Raw genomic sequence first — 16,376 nt, 5'->3', positions numbered from 1 at the left:
AACTAATAGTCATAAAAAATTTCATGCTATTTCACATTTATATTTTAAAGGATGAAGAAGTATCTTTATTAGTGGTCAGGAAGCAATGTATAGTTCACTCTCTCTTTAGGAATTTGTCCTGCTGTAGTCTTCATTCAATAGTAAGATATATAGGAATTTGACATATCAAATCATCCATCAGAATATAAATTGCCTCATAAATGCCCTTACCAATCTTTTGATTGACAGATAGTATCATGCAAGGTGGGTGATCATCAAATGTCAGGAAATTGAATGATATTTGATGAAGACTAGATTTTTTAATTTATTAAATTCCCACAGGATAGAAAGCATATCTTATTCATCTCCTAAGAAACCCAGACCTGTGCTTTGCCCCTTAAATATTTGCCTAAGTGTGTTCTTCTCAAGGAAGAATAAGGAGTCTAGCCATTTTGGGACCACATTTCCAGTGAAAGTACTGTTGTTCATCTCATAAAAGAAGCCCTCACTCAATGAGAAAATAGATACAATCAAAGAGTTATTAAATTGATTGCCTATAATGATAATGTTAAAATATCTGTCTTGAGAGTCAAAATTTGGCTGTATAAATTAGAGTCACAAAACAGTTTGAAAAAAAAAGAGTAAAATCAGCAATCTACTGATCATTAACAGAAACAAAATGTTAGTCTTAGCCTTGACCCGAATTTACTATTTATCATTTTCCCCCTTGAAATCAGAGGATTAAATATTATTAAAATTAGATTAGATTTTGCTATCTTCCTCTGACCTATGTTTTCATACTTGTTTCTTGGTGAACTATTGACTTAACCTAATTGACAAGAATTTCAATGAAAGACAAATCCCTTATAAACCTTAGTATCCATAAAAACCAACAAGGTCCCTGGTAAGAATATGGTTTGCTGACTTCATATTCAGAGATTCTGATTTGGTTGTCTAAAGTACAGGCATGGAACATTTTTAAGCAGTTTTCTTTAAATAAGCATTCATAACAAACACACTGAGAACCATTTTCTGATGAGCAGCTCTAAGGCATTGGCTATGTGTCAATACTGAACTTAATGCAAATAAACACAACAGATACTTTGCAGTATATCCTAGCAAACTCCTTCATACTAGAGAATATAGAATAATAAATTCCAACTTGCACAATAATCTACATATAGTTATTTTTATTTTCCTTCATGAAAAAATGTTTTGCTTTGAATTTGTCATACTAAATAAAGTAGTATAAGCAATTTGATTAATAACCTGAAAACATATTCAGAAAAAGTAAATGTAATCATATACATTATATAGCTTTTAGAAAGGTTTCCATAATTCTGTACCCTCTTTCAATAGAAAAGATGATATAATTTGGGGGAAAAAAGTAGATTCATGAACTAAAGAAAATCTGAGATTAAAATCCTCCCATGAATTATACTAACCAAATTCTCTTTAATAAATTATAAAAGGCACTTAAAGAAAAAGAAGTGTCCAGGTTAAATTAGAATAAAACAGAAGATAATAGTGGCCTTAAAAGATGCAAAAAGGGCAATAATATTCCAAAAAGATCTCCAAAAATGAAAATTATAAATAATGTTTGTATAGTAAGCCTTATTGTATACGATCTTATTTGAGACTTACAACATTTCTTTAAAGTTAGACACATTTGCATTTCGTACTATGAATAAACTGGATCTTACAGAAATTGACACATAATTAATAAATTATTACCTAATTTGTAAGTAGAAGAATAGGAAATTGAATCCCAGATTTCCTAGATCAAAATTTTTCAGCAAAAGATTAATTCAAGGTATTAAATTTTTCAAAATCTCTAAAAAATTTTTCTTAAATTTAGTCATATAATGTACCACTAATAACATATCAGACAAATAATTTGTGAATAATTTACTTTTTAAATAATGTATGTAAAACTTGATGTTATTTCCATTATAATGTTATTGCATAATGGGACATATTTTCTTTACTAGAAGTAAAGATTGTTATACAGATAGGAGGGCTGGGAATCGAAGATAACTTAATCACTCTTCTGCATACAATTCACAATGAGGTAGAATATGGTTGCTCTGATATAGCCCTATATGTCCACTTCATGTTTGGACTCCAACACTTTACAAAATTACCACAAAATTAGCTCAATGATATACCTTTGATATAAGAAATAAGTGAATAAAATTACAATTGTAATAAGCCAATAACTGTAATTATGTTTGTTAAGAGGAAAAGGAGTTCCCTCTTCCTCATTGCAAGTATCCTCCCATCTTCAAAAACTTGGACATGATCCTGGAAGCATTTTTACTCTCCAAAATTTCATCCCCTACATTCTCAGTGGGGAAAAAAGACGAACTAGGTTTGGCCCATAGTAGGTGTTGATAAGTATGGTTTGAATGCTTTTCTGAAATACACATCTCTACATTATACATTTTTAAATGACAATAATTATGTATATTTATTGAATAAAACATGATATTTCAATAGACATTACATTATAGAATGATTAAATCAGACTAATTAACATATCCATCACCTCAAATATATATCATTTCTTTGTAGTGAGCATATTTAAAATTTTTTAAGCTATCTTGAAATATGTATTAGCTACACTCACTGCTGTGTCATAGATCATCAGAACTTATTTTTCCTATCTCAACTGTAACTTTGTATCCATTGACCAACATCCTCCCTTTCCCTGTCCCTCCCTAACCTCCACCTCTGGTAACCATCATTCTAATCTTTACTTCTATGATTTGACTTTCATAGATTCTGCATGTAAGTGAGATTGTATAGTATCTGCCTTTCTGTGCTTGGTTTATTCCACTTACTACGAAGTTCTCCATTTCATCCATGTTATCAAAAAGATAGAATTTCCTTTATTAAGGCCAAATAATATTCCATTAAGTGTATGTATACCACATGTATAAAACCATCCATCTCTTGATGTACACAGGCTCTTCCATATCTTGGCTATTATCAGTCATACTTCATGAACATGGGAGAAAAAAACATCTCTTAGATATACTGATTTAAATTTCTTTGATTATATACCTGAGAGTAGAATTGCTAGATTATATGTTAATTTTATTTTTGTTTTTTGAGGAGCTTTTATACTGTTTTCCAAATGGTTATACTAATTTATAATACCACCAACAGTGTGTGAGTGTTCTCATTTCTCCACATTCTCACCAACACTTGTTACCTTTCATCTGTTTGATAACAGCAAATCTAATGGGTATGAGGTGATAGATGTCTCATTTTGCTTTTGTAAAGCAGTCATTATGATTTTAATTTGCATTTCTCTAATGATTAGATATGCTGAGCATGTTTTATCACATATCTGTTGGCTACTTGTATATTATTTTTGAGAAATCTCTATTCAAAACTTTTGTCTATTTTTAAAGAGTTTTCTTGTTGGATTAGTTGGAAATCTTTCTATATTTTGGAATATCTGATGCATGATTTGTAAACATTTTCTTTAATTCTATGGGCTGCCTCCTCATTCTCTTATTGCTTCAGTTGTTATTCAGAGGCTTTTTAATTTGATATATTCCCATTTGTTTACTTTTGCTTTCATTCCTGTGCTTTTGGGATCATATTCAAGAAATCTCTGCTAATGGAGCTTTCCCCTCTTTCTTCTAGTAGGTTTATAGTTTCCATTATGTTTAAGTCTTTAATATATCATTGTTGATATTTGTATAAGGAATGTGATAATGATTAATATTTATTCTACCTTGGGTATATTTTCATTTTCCCAATATCACTTATTGAAGAGACTGTCCTTTCTCCCACTATGTTGTCTTAGAACATTTATCAAAAATTAATTGACTGCTGGTTTTCTAGCTTATTATTAATCTTAAGAGAAAGATTTCATTGACATCCTAAAGGATAGGAAGAGGACAATGAGAAGAAGATCGGTGCCATTATTATCTCTAATTTACATATGAAGACCTGAGGCTTGAGGAAGTTAGGTAAGGTCACATAGATTTCAGGGATGAAGTAGCAGTCTGAATCAGGCAGCCATGCCCCAGAGTCCACAACCTTGGCCACATCATTTTCTTGTCCTTGACTGTTCTTTTGCTCTCAACTGCTTTAACTGATGTAATGTTCCATATGGGAAACTATGAGACATAACTAAATGTTTTCAAAAGGTTTTCAAATAACAAATCCAGATCAAAGAATTATAAAATGATAAAAAGACTTCAGATATCATCTGCTCCAGTCGCACTGACATCCATTTTACAACAATTATATCAAAGAGAAAAATATCCAAAGAGAAGTTAAATTTTTTTACAGTCTCCTAGACCAAGTCCATGGCTGTCAATATATAGAACTCAGAGCTTCCTGACAATTTTGTTCAATCATTATCCTTAAGTTGCTCTGGGTCTTAATTATCTACATTAACAACATGCATCTAGTATGGCAACCAGGTATATATCAATGGTCCTAAAGTTTCTAACATAATCTTTAGCAGTTCCTAGTCGGCTGTAGTATTAGAGGGTGGATTTATCATATAGAAAGTTAAAACCTACCTCTGACTATAGGGGTCCATATAGATCTTAATATCTCTTTCTCTAATAATTAATACAAGGCTTGATACTGCAGAGCACACCCTCCACCCTGCACAACCATACATGAGACGAATGTAAGGGTCCAAAAACTTGGATATACTACACAGAGATTTTTGATGAACATATAGAATCTTTGTTTCTCACTGACTCCTCTAATTTTCTTCCTGGGACTAATGTACAATGGAGTAGGAGGACACACAACACACGTGAAAGTATAATCTTAATTTTATGGATAATATCATATAATATGGCTTGAATCTAGAATGACCCCATGTGTTAAAAACATTGTCCCCAATATAGCAAGGTTGAGAGGTGGGGGTTTAGGCAATGATTAGGGCTCTGGCCTCATCAGTGAATTGGTCCTTTGCTGGATTTCTCCATTGATAGTTGAAAGAACTATTGGATGGTAACTGTGGGAAAGGAGGGTAGGCCTTGACCTATACGCAGCCATGGCCCCTTCCTCCTAATTGCTATTTTTCCTGGTTGCCAGGAGCTGAGCGGCTTTCCTCTGCCATGCCCTTCTGCGTGATGTTGTTCCTCACCTCAGGCCCCAAATAATGGAATTGGCCAACCATAGACTGAGGTCTCTAAAACTATGAGCCAAAATAAACTTTTCCTCCTCTAAAGTTGTTCTTGTCCGTATTTTGGTCACAATCATGAAAAGTTGCCTAACACAGCATCTCAGTCTTTTCAGGTTTAAATAGTCATTTTTTGGCCGCTGTACAGTTTATTATTAATCCTTTAGTTGTCTTCTTTCCCTTTATTCTCTTAAATGATATAAGATGGTATCTTGGACTGTAAGACACCATGTCATTATAGATACAGGAATTAAGTGTTCATTAATAAAGTCTATGTTTTGTTTTCTGAATCATGGACAGTTCTCAGCTGCAGAATAGATGGTCTGTTCTGATCATGTGAGGCTATACTTCTGGCAGTCACCCTCTTGAGTTGAAGTTTGTGACACTTTGACCTCTTTATCCTGATACTTAGCAGAAATGACCTGCAGATTCTCCCAGGTCTTCTGTGTGGCCACACCAAGACACAAGGAAAATTTGAGCTCATCATGTCATATACAGCCACACTGCAGAAGCAGAACTCCTGCTTGGAATTCATTTAACCTCAACTAACTAAATCATTTTCACTCCCTGATGTTTTGTTCCCACTCTTGCACCTTGTGGGAGTGTGCATCTCATTGATCCACTCCTAGACCTCTGAAATCTCTCCCAGACATGCCAAGGAATATGCCTTCAACTTTCTCCTTAGAAGAAGAAAGCAAAGAGATTAACTCCTGACCCCTTCACTGTGCCTCCCTACATTGCCTCAAACAATGCCCTCAGAGCAAAACAGGTGGGTTTCTTATCTATCCTATGAGGCCAAAATCTCTGAGTCATATTCTCAGTTTTTGCCACAGCTGGTTTATTTCAGAATTTTATGAAGGAACCATACAGGGATTCTTTTGAATTATATCAGTAATTCTTGATATATCCAGAGAAGTTAAATTAATTTAGAAAAAAATCTTCTCCCCAACTCAGCTAATTTTTATAATGACTTTGAGGATTCAAAACATTACTCTGGATGTTAAAGGCTGAAAATATTGACTTTATTTAGCATGCTTAGCAATATAATTCTATTTAGCTCCCAGTAAAATTGATGTTGCTAGCCAAAGAGGGGGATATCAGGAACAACAAAATGGAAATAAAGCACATCAATGTTTTTCAAAAATAGTATCACTTTCAATGCAAGGAATAAGCTTACATTGAGGATACTAGTCAGTCAGGATAAGGTGAAACAATGGCTAACTCTAATTTCATGTAAATTTCTTCAAAGCCATGAACTGACACAAGAGCTAAGTTTCCCAGAGTCTGAAAAAAATGGATGTAAATTCAAAGATCAGCTTAACATTTAATTTACTTTTTAATTTTTTGCCCCTAAACTAAGAGGGAATCCTTGCCTTAACATCTCCTAGACCTAAAAGAAGTTTTAATAACTAGGTTTTAGAAACAAATAGCTTGCATATAGCATATTTGTTTCTCCTCTAGTCTTCAGATGAAATGTAAATTTTCTATTCTACTATTGCAAAAGAAGTATGGGTAATGGGAATCTTTCATAATAATAGTTACTTTTAGTTTTTTTTCAGTACACAGCATTGAACTTAGTACTGTGCTCATGCAAGGCAGGGGCTGTATCACTGGACTATCTCCACAGCCTAATAAAAAGATTTGAATAGCCTAACATGAACCTGTACTGGGTTCAACTCAGACCACTGGGGGGAGGGAGTAAAAATAAGCATTGTTATGAAAGATCCCCATTGCTCATGCTTTTTTTCTTTTGTTATCCATTCACTGGTTTCAAACAGGGCAATTTCAGTTCAAATGAGTCATATCACTAAATATTTCCACCATGTGATTAAAAAACAACTGTCACATTTGTGTCATTACAAAATGAGGAGTCAGTAGGATTCATCTTGTTTTGCACTAAAAAGAGAAATTTAAAGCTTTCATTTGTTTTCTGTTTTCCTTGAGAATCATCATTGTACCTCCTTTCCTGAAAGACAAATAAATCAAATTGTACAAAATAAAATTTTCAGGTAAAAAATTAAATATGTGGGGTTTTCCTGTGCCAAAACCATTTTTAGTAGGGAAGATATACTTAATACATTTTTTTTTTTACTGAAACTGCCAAATGTCCAAATTCAAAGTGACAATTTTCAGTAATAACAACTATCACAGAAGTGTTAATCTGACATTTGTGACCTGATACATGCCCTCAGTATTGAACAAAAAGGTAATATCAATCCAATTTCAATCCTTCATGAATTTGTAATAAGCCATTTGAAACAACATTATTTTATCTTTTGATTAAAACACCAATATCTGCTTAGTGTAAGAAATTCAAAACTTACAGAAAAGCATATAGAAAATAGAGACTAGTTACAATCTTACCCCTCTGCAATACAACTTTTAGTGTCTTGACACATATCTTTCCAATGCATGTTTACATATACATAGTTTTTAAATAGGATATGTTTGTGTATATTTCTTCACTTCGGAGAAATCATAGCTCATTCTTTATTCTGCATGCTACCAAAACTGACAAAGTCTTTGTTTGCTATCACAGATGTTAAATATAACATCTTTTCTGGACTTTTATGACACAGAATTAAGGAAATGAGTAGAGAGAAGCATGGGAATAGAAAGTCAGCGATTTCTTGCAGAGAAGGACCAAGCATCTGAGACTGGAAAGAGTAAATGTCCAAGACCAGTGACCAGGTACCATTTAGATGAAGAATGGCAAGATATAAAGAAGAGGCCCTGAGGACAATTTTCTGTGCATTAAGAATAGGCATTCTATATCTCTCTTAAATATTTAGAATTAAATTACAATTTTTTCTATTGGAATTCTTACTTTCAACAACCAAATCTCAAAAATAGAAGAAATCAGGCCCTTCTTTTCACATCACACATCATTCTGAAACCTTCATTTCTCTAGCTCACAATACCATGTTGACGTCAGGAGTCCATGAGCATAACACTTATCAGGATTTTAAAGTTACACCATGTGCCACTATATGCATATAAAGAATTAATTTGCCACATTATAAATGGTTTTCAATTTTCAAAAAGTATATACAGTGAAAATTTTTATGTACAAAATGTAATAGTCTTCCAATGTTTCTATTAGAACTATTTTCTAGAAGTACAATTTATATACCTAATGTAACACTCTAATTTCACCTTTTGATACCTGTTGGCTAATCACACTCCAGAAAGAATGCACATTCCTATTAGCCACAAGCAAGAGGGTTGATTTCCACACCCATACAGAACTACACTCAATTTTGTTTTCAATTTCCTTATAGGAGTAGAATACAACGGGAATGATAGATATTTTTAATTCCATTGATTGGAAATAACATAAGACATCATCTTATTCTAAATTCATTGACCAAGAGATAACATTAATATTAGGATTCTCTAAAGAGTACAGTAATTCTCTTTGCAAATCCAAGAAGCTTCTTTATTATTTGCTTAAATTGTTTAAATTAAAATCTGGTTAAAATAATGTAGCTAAAAGAATGTGTCACAGAGCATGATAAAATCTAATGGAATGCTAACCCATCCAGATGAATAGCTCTATTAAAAGAATGCTTTTCTTACATACTAAATCAATTTTACCATAATAATAAAAAACCTTTAAATGAATGTCTATAAAAATAAATAGTAAACTAATCAGTATTAGAGTAGATTTCTTTGAAGGTCACATAACCATATTTTGAAAAGAAATTGCATTTTTTCATAGGGGCACAAAATAAATGCTTTCAATACAACCTTTTAGCAAACAGTTCTATTATATGGTTTTTCTGAAAGACCACTATTTTTTAGCATAGCCATTACATAAAAGGAAATACTTTTCTAATAGTTTCCTCTAAAAAACCTATCTAATTCCCCATTTTATGAATTTCTAAGACTTTATCCAGTTTTGGCAAGGTTGGAGATGACACACTGAAAAAGTTATCTATGTATAATGTCACATTCTCAAGGGAATCTTTTCAAAAATGAAGAGGAAAAAAAATCCTTAATTATCCTTGTTGTTCAAAAGCTTTACTATTTGTTTTATTCTTTTGATTTTTAAAAGAAATTATATTTTTATAGATACAATATGTAAATTTTAAGAATTAGAAATATACCCAATTTTTAACAGCAGCAGCTCTTCTTAAAGTGTTGGAGTTATCCAAGATTCTACTCCTGACATTCTATTTCTATCACTCTGCAGTGACCTTATTTAAATTCCATCCAGCACAAACTCAATATGTCCAAGATGAACTCCCAATCTCCCTATCACCCCCCATGTGCACACAGAAACTTGCTTTTCTCCCAATATTGTTTCTTCAGCTTACCTATTACAAACAATAAAGTCAGAAAGTTAGACTTTCTAACTCCCAACACTGAATCAGTCACCAAATCCTATTGATACTATACCTCAAATATCCCTTTAACTCATTTTCCACCATTCTCTTTGAAACACCCTTAATTTAGATCTTGATTGCTAAAATGACATTCTAAGGTTTTTCTTTGCTTCTAATCTTCTGATCTCTAGTGCTCCCCTAATCAATTCTCCTTAAGGCTGTTGTCATGAGAGAGCTATGCCATTAACATAGATCAGACACATCTGTGTCTTTCTACAATGTCAGAATTTATTGAACAACAATATATTCACAAGCTAAATCACTTTTATCAGCATCATATCATCAAATACTCATGGATTACTTGGTAGCCATGAGCAGGGTAATCATAGATTCTTTTATTCCATCCCAATTTCAATTACCAATATTATAACACTCAAGTTGCACGTTATTACTTCATGCAACAATTAATATATACCACAGGAAAGTTAAGGAAGTGTTAACAGTTGCCACAAACTTTCCAAAGGCAGAACAGAAAGGAAAGGCAGAGGCTGATACAGATGCAAGAGAGTCACTGCAGGTGTTAAGACTATGAACTACTCAAGAACTTGTTTAGGATACAGGATTGTTCTGAGAGCAGAAATTGTTCAAGGTGAAGGTTTGAATAGCTGGGAGTTGCAGAGCGGGCCATGCTAAGCAAGATCAAACTGAGCTGAAGTCCCAAGAAGAGTCTAAAGTTCATCATCACCTGTGGACCTTCTACATCTTCACTGGAAGGTTTGATAAGATGATGAGTGGGTGGGTGCTAACACCTTAGGTGCCTCTACACTTATTTTAGTGGGTTGGCTCATTAGATGATCTGATGTGTTTGATCAGATAATATGCCTGGTTTTTCTAATATGAGTTTGATTTACCCATACATCCAAGTGCTTTTAATTTGATTAATAACTTCACTGGTGGTCCAATTTTATTAGCAAAATCAATTTGTTTATCCACCTTTGCCTTATGATTGTGCTGTGCAGATGGGGATTCCTCTTTTTGATAAGTTCAATATATGCAACATTGATACTTATCTGTTTATCCAGACAAGTTACCAAGTCATTCTGTCTTGGTATTTTACTCAAAATGGATTAACAGTATATGGCAAACTGCTACTTTATAAAATGCAGTAACTTAGGGCTAGATATGGCTGTTCTGTAATGGAATAACAGAACATGGAATATGGAATAACTCAGAGCAGGGCAGAGCCTACTCTCCACAGCTATAAATAGAACCATTTCAACATTCAAATCTTATTATATGACCAACCTTATAAATAACATAGCTTGACTATATTTTCAAAACTCCTTCTCTTTACTCCTTCTCCATATATCCCCAGGTGTGCCAGCTGTGTAGTCTCACCACCTCCCACTCAAATTGACAAAAGGCCTCTTTCTTCCATGTATATGCCTCCAGCACCAATCACACTGCCCAAACTGACTTTCAGAACATGAATATATAAGAAACTCCAAGCACTTAAGCAATGTCTAACTTTTTTCCTATGAAGTAAGCCTTACAAAATGCTACATATGTCTAAGTCTCTTTAGGAAATTGATTTATATACAATAAAATCCAAGTTAACTAAATTAGTGAATCAGTATTATGTGTTTTAGAAAATATAGCTATTGGATTTCTCTACGGGTTTGCATGGGAAGTGGGGTTTTCTACATTCCTGAGAACACTGATAATCTCAGCTCTTATCTGTCTTTCCAAAGATATTTGTGTAGTGAAAAACCTTAGAAGATAGACATAGTGTCTTCTTCTAGAGTAAAGAACAGGTTAGTTTACTGCCCAGTATATTAACAAGAATGTTCCCCAAGGACAAGTTCGCTTGAAATCCATTATAAGATACATATCTGAGTTCCTTAAACTTGCATTTCCTCAATTATGATGAAACCTATCATACATCTTGGCCCTTTCCAATCACCCCATGAGATTGTGTAGCAAGGGAAAATGACACAAATATGCATCTCACGTGACTTGCTGTATAATGAACAACAAAACTCTCTATCTTGTAGCAAGTATCTTGTTGCTTCTTCCAGTGTCCATCAAACTGAAGTAAGCTAATTTGTTCAGTTGCAAGTGGGATATATTCTCAGGCCCATTACAGTTCTTCACAGTTGCTTTAAGATAAATTCCATACTTGAAACCAGATTGCCATACCAAAGGCATCCTGTGAAAAAATTTGGGAACCTATTCCATATTATCATGGAGAACATTTATTTAATCAGTACTAGGTTTGACCCTGACAATGTAAACATTGAAGCAGAAAATAATCATGACCAATTTATTTATAGAGAATAGTCATCTTGCTTTACTACCCGTTTTTAAAGCAAAAACTATGCTTGCCACTCTTGACTCAGCCAAAGTTACTCATATGTCTGACTTGATTCATTGTGGAAAGACCTCCACAATGAATTCTGTCTTCTCAAGAATACTGTGAAATTCAGAAAAAAAAAATCATGACATAAAGTAATATTTGAAGAACATTTCAAAATCTTGAAGACCATTAACTAGCCAGGAATTATGAACCTGTTAGGCTGTTGCCTGGGAAATGAACTTGGGCACAGGAATGTCATCTTTTGAACAGGGCCAAGCTTGCATAATCCACTAACATCTTTTAATCAATGTTGCAGCTATAACTGCCACAGATGGACTCCTCACTTAGAGACAGTTCTAGCAATCAATCATGAATAACCTAACCTTATGCTAGGATAACATCTTTGTACAAATCACTTTTCTTTTCATGCAACATGGAATATTCTTTGTGAAATTTCTCCTTTCCTTTGAAAGTCCAGCAAGTTCTGAACTTCCTTAAAGAATCCATTTAGAGCTATCTGAATCTCTATTTTTTTGTAATTATAATTCCCAAGATGCCAAATAAAGTTCTTTCCCTTTTACATTTTTTTTTTTAAATTTGTGTTGATAGACTACTTACAAGTAGCAACCTGTGCTCTTGGAAGAGGACATAAATTGTTAGTCATGCCAACTGTCAACCATAGTCAGCATTGATTCTCATAAACTTGAACTCTTACTTGACTAAATAATTTTGGAACATGCCTGTTGGCTCTTTAATGCCAAAAGCATGAATTAGTTACCTCTTTATTTGCTATAGTACATAACAACACTTTACCATTAGAAGTACGAATAAATCTTTACTTAAAGTAATAAAATTAAACCAGAAAACATTTTATTTCACTAAGTGTGGGAGACCAACCTCACACGTGACTGAGTCACACTCCCAGGCCGGGTGCTGAGGCGCTCAGTCACAGAAATGTGGCAGAGCTTTCCCCACCCTTCTTGGGTTCGAGGGATGGTGTCTCGTGCATGGGTGTGTCTTGCTACAGCCCTATGGGTGAAGCTATGCTCACCTGTTCCTTTGTAATATAATCCCTTGCCCCATTTAGGATAGAAAGTTCCATGGAAGTGCCTTGTGTGTGTCCCCTTCTCTTACTGTGCCCTTGGGTATGGCCTACCCAGATGTCAGTCAACCTGCTGACAGTGGACATCATGAAGATAGACTCAGCCCCCTGAAACCTGACCCCTTGCCTCATTTGAATAGCTTTTACTTAATAAAAGGGGTCAGCACAGCACGTGCTTGCTAGTTCTCTCTCTCTCTCTCTCTCTCTCTCTCTCTGTCTCTCCCTGTGGACCCTTAAAGTCAGAGGAGCTATCACAGACGAAAACCATTTAACCTCTCACCCAAAGAAAAAAGGTATTTGTGTCTCTTGTGTGGTTATTTTGTGCAGCCCAGTTAGCCCAGTTTACCTGGAGTGACCCCTGAGCCTTTTAGTCGCAAGAACAGAAACGCAGCAACTAAGGATAATATATGCATATTAAGAACAAGAAGAAGTCTTCTTTGTACATCATTTGACTTATAACAAAAAGTGAGTACTTAATGATTCACTGATAAGCAAGCAGTCTTTCACAGTGGCTACAGAACACAGGTACATACCAGAATCATTCCATATGCTATATTTATTAAATCAGAATCCCTGGAGGCAGGAGAGAGGCAAATCTAGTTTAAGAAAATTCCCCCAGAAGAATCTCCAAAGTAATAAGAATTTGAAACTGATTGCAAGAGAACTATGAACACGAAACCTTTTTGGAAATGATCACTTTTACATTTCATTTGCAAATAGTAGCTTGCTAAACAAAACTAATTTCCCATGGAAAAAGTGAAATTGTAGAACTATGATTTTCATGTATAAATGCCCCTTCTTATCACCAACAACATGTGACTGACCCTAATAATTGTGGTGATACATAAGATCCAAAAAGCTAAGTTATTAATGCCTTAGCTCCTTTTTAAAATTTTATTTGACTCTATGGTATTTACATATATTTGGAAAATGTATATTAACATGTGGGTATATGTGAGAGGAAAACATATCTATTCAATCTGAAAATTATTCTTATTCCACCGAGAGATTCTCTGACTACTTTGAATATTTCTTCCTACTTCTTCTCAGGTGCTGAATACTGCATACTGACAGCCACTTTTATGTATGATATGATCCAAGTGTAAAAATTGTCTTTTGTCAGTTAAAAACCACCAGGGTGTTAGCTGAAAAGTCATAATATAGCACTTTTATTACCATAATACTTATATACTCAAACTTCATACAGAATCTTTTGATTTGTCCTTATCACACTTCTCTTAGAGAGATAATATTTACCTTCGTTTTCTAATGTGGATACAGAGATACAGAGAGGTTAAATGATTTGCTTCAGGCTTTCAAAGAGATGCCTGGCAGTTTTCATGTGACACATGCAACAAGCACTGCCCCTCTAAGGCAGCTGAAGCTATGCAAGGAGGAATCAGGGAGGCAGAGTTTGCTTTATTCCTTCAGCCAAAGTTTCACAGGGGTGAACACTCTAAGCAGCTAAGAATTCAACTGTTGAATCATTTGTTCCACTCATGCAAGTGCTTTAGCCTAACTTCCCCTCATAAATCAGAACCCAGATGTCTTATTTCAGAATACTAAAAAAGTCTGTCTTTTGACAGTGGGCTATGTGCTTGATGAATATCTGAAAGGGATAGAAAATATCTCTTACAAATGAGATCAAAGGGGATTGTACATTTAAGAGTTAAGTGTCATGTCTAAACTAGAAAATTAAATCACACAAAGAAGAAAACAGCATTTGGGAGAAGAGGCCTAAAGATCAAAATTGTCAGATAGTTGCAGGCAATGAATAAAGGAGACACAAAAGAAGTGAAACATGTCATTAGAATATGCCTTAGGAATCACCAAACTAACCTGTCTGTTATGAACTGAATTCTATTCCCCAAAGATTTGTATGTCAAATCCCTAAAACTCAGTACCTCAAAATGTGACTATATTGAGAGCTAGACCAAATGAGGCCACAGGCTGGGGCCTGATCCCATCAGACTGGTGTTCTTCTAAGAAAAGGAACTTCTTATACATACACAGAGACACTGGGAGTGTGGCTACACATAGGGAAAATAATCAAAGAGGTAAGACAAGGGTGGCCATCTGTAAGACAAGGAGAAAAGCTTCTGAGAAAGCCAAATCTTATAGCATCTTGATCTTGAACTCTTGAAATTCTGGCCTTTGAAATGTTTTTGCTATTGAGACCACCCAGTTTGTGACATTTTGCTATGTTAGCCTTATAAACAGAGATATTATCAATTGGTTGATTAATTCTGAAGGATGAAGGAATGTGCCTGAGGCCACATAGTGGTACATATGTATGTCGGTCATTGCTGTACTGTAGGGTCATAATGGACCATTTACTCAGAGATGTTGTCAATGCCTCATCCATACCCTGCTGAGATGCACCTCTACACAGTAGCACTAACACTTAAGCCTGAATGGAGGTTTGTTTCCAATTGCAGAGTCACTCTCAGCCTTCAAACAAGGTAGGCACACAGAGAGTGCCAGAAAGTTAATGCTCTGAAAAAGGTCCCCAATGAGTCGTAGAAAGGGATTTGGTCAGTAAATACCCCCACTGCTTTATCCTGGGTGATGACAGCTCTTTTTATGCTGTTTCCCAAAGTTCTCAGGTAGAGTTGAACAATAGTTGTTGGCTAGCTGATGTGTCTCTTTCAGGTTCCTTCACTCCTTGTCACCTTTTCCCACCATAAGACCAATACTTCCTAGGATTAACACATGCATAAATCATAGGTTGAGATTGGTCTGCTTCTGGGAATCTCCAACTAAAATGCTCTCCTCTAAACCATCACTCCTCTTAATAGACTCAAGATCTGGCAACAGGCTATTCCACAAAACCCTGCACAATCATAAAAGCCTTTGTAAAGCCACATGAAATTCTCTTTAAGAATTATGACTTCAAACTTTGTAGAAGTTCTAGTGTTTAAACTGTATTTCAAAATATGTCCATCCCCAAATTCTCTTTCTTGAACTTTTCCTCTTGTCCTATTAATATGTTCATACATTTCCCCTTCAAAAATCCCTAGCTCAAATCTGTGTCCTCTTCTAGATTCTACTAAAGTCACTGAAATTTATTTGACAAAAGTACCTAGTAAGCACACTGCCATATCTTTACAGAGGTTTTAATTCAGTCTATTTTTTCATTTGTCTTTCTTTATTGTTTATGCTTTCTCGGGTACTTTCTTACCCTGATATCATAAAAGTATTCTGCATTTTCCTCAAGAATTTAAGGTTCAGTTTTTGTATTTAGAGCCTATGCTAGTTGAAATAAGTTTGTTTCTGATACAAAGATGTTCATATGAATGACAGAAATGCTCACTCACTTATCAACCCCTTCTCACTCCAGGTCTTATGACTCTTTTGTCATCTCTGACTCTGACTTTCCTCCTACATTTCTAATCACTTATTCATGCCTCCACTGAGAATTTCTGTTCTTCCACCTGTAATTGAAAT

The sequence above is a fragment of the Marmota monax genome, unplaced genomic scaffold, assembly GCF_021218885.2.
Source record: "Marmota monax isolate L192 unplaced genomic scaffold, Marmota_monax_Labrador192_F-V1.1 WCK01_AAM20220418_F8-fsc00104, whole genome shotgun sequence".
NCBI lineage: Eukaryota > Metazoa > Chordata > Mammalia > Rodentia > Sciuridae > Marmota > Marmota monax.
The sequence above is the reverse complement of the archived record's forward strand: the minus strand, read 5'-3'. Positions refer to the sequence as shown.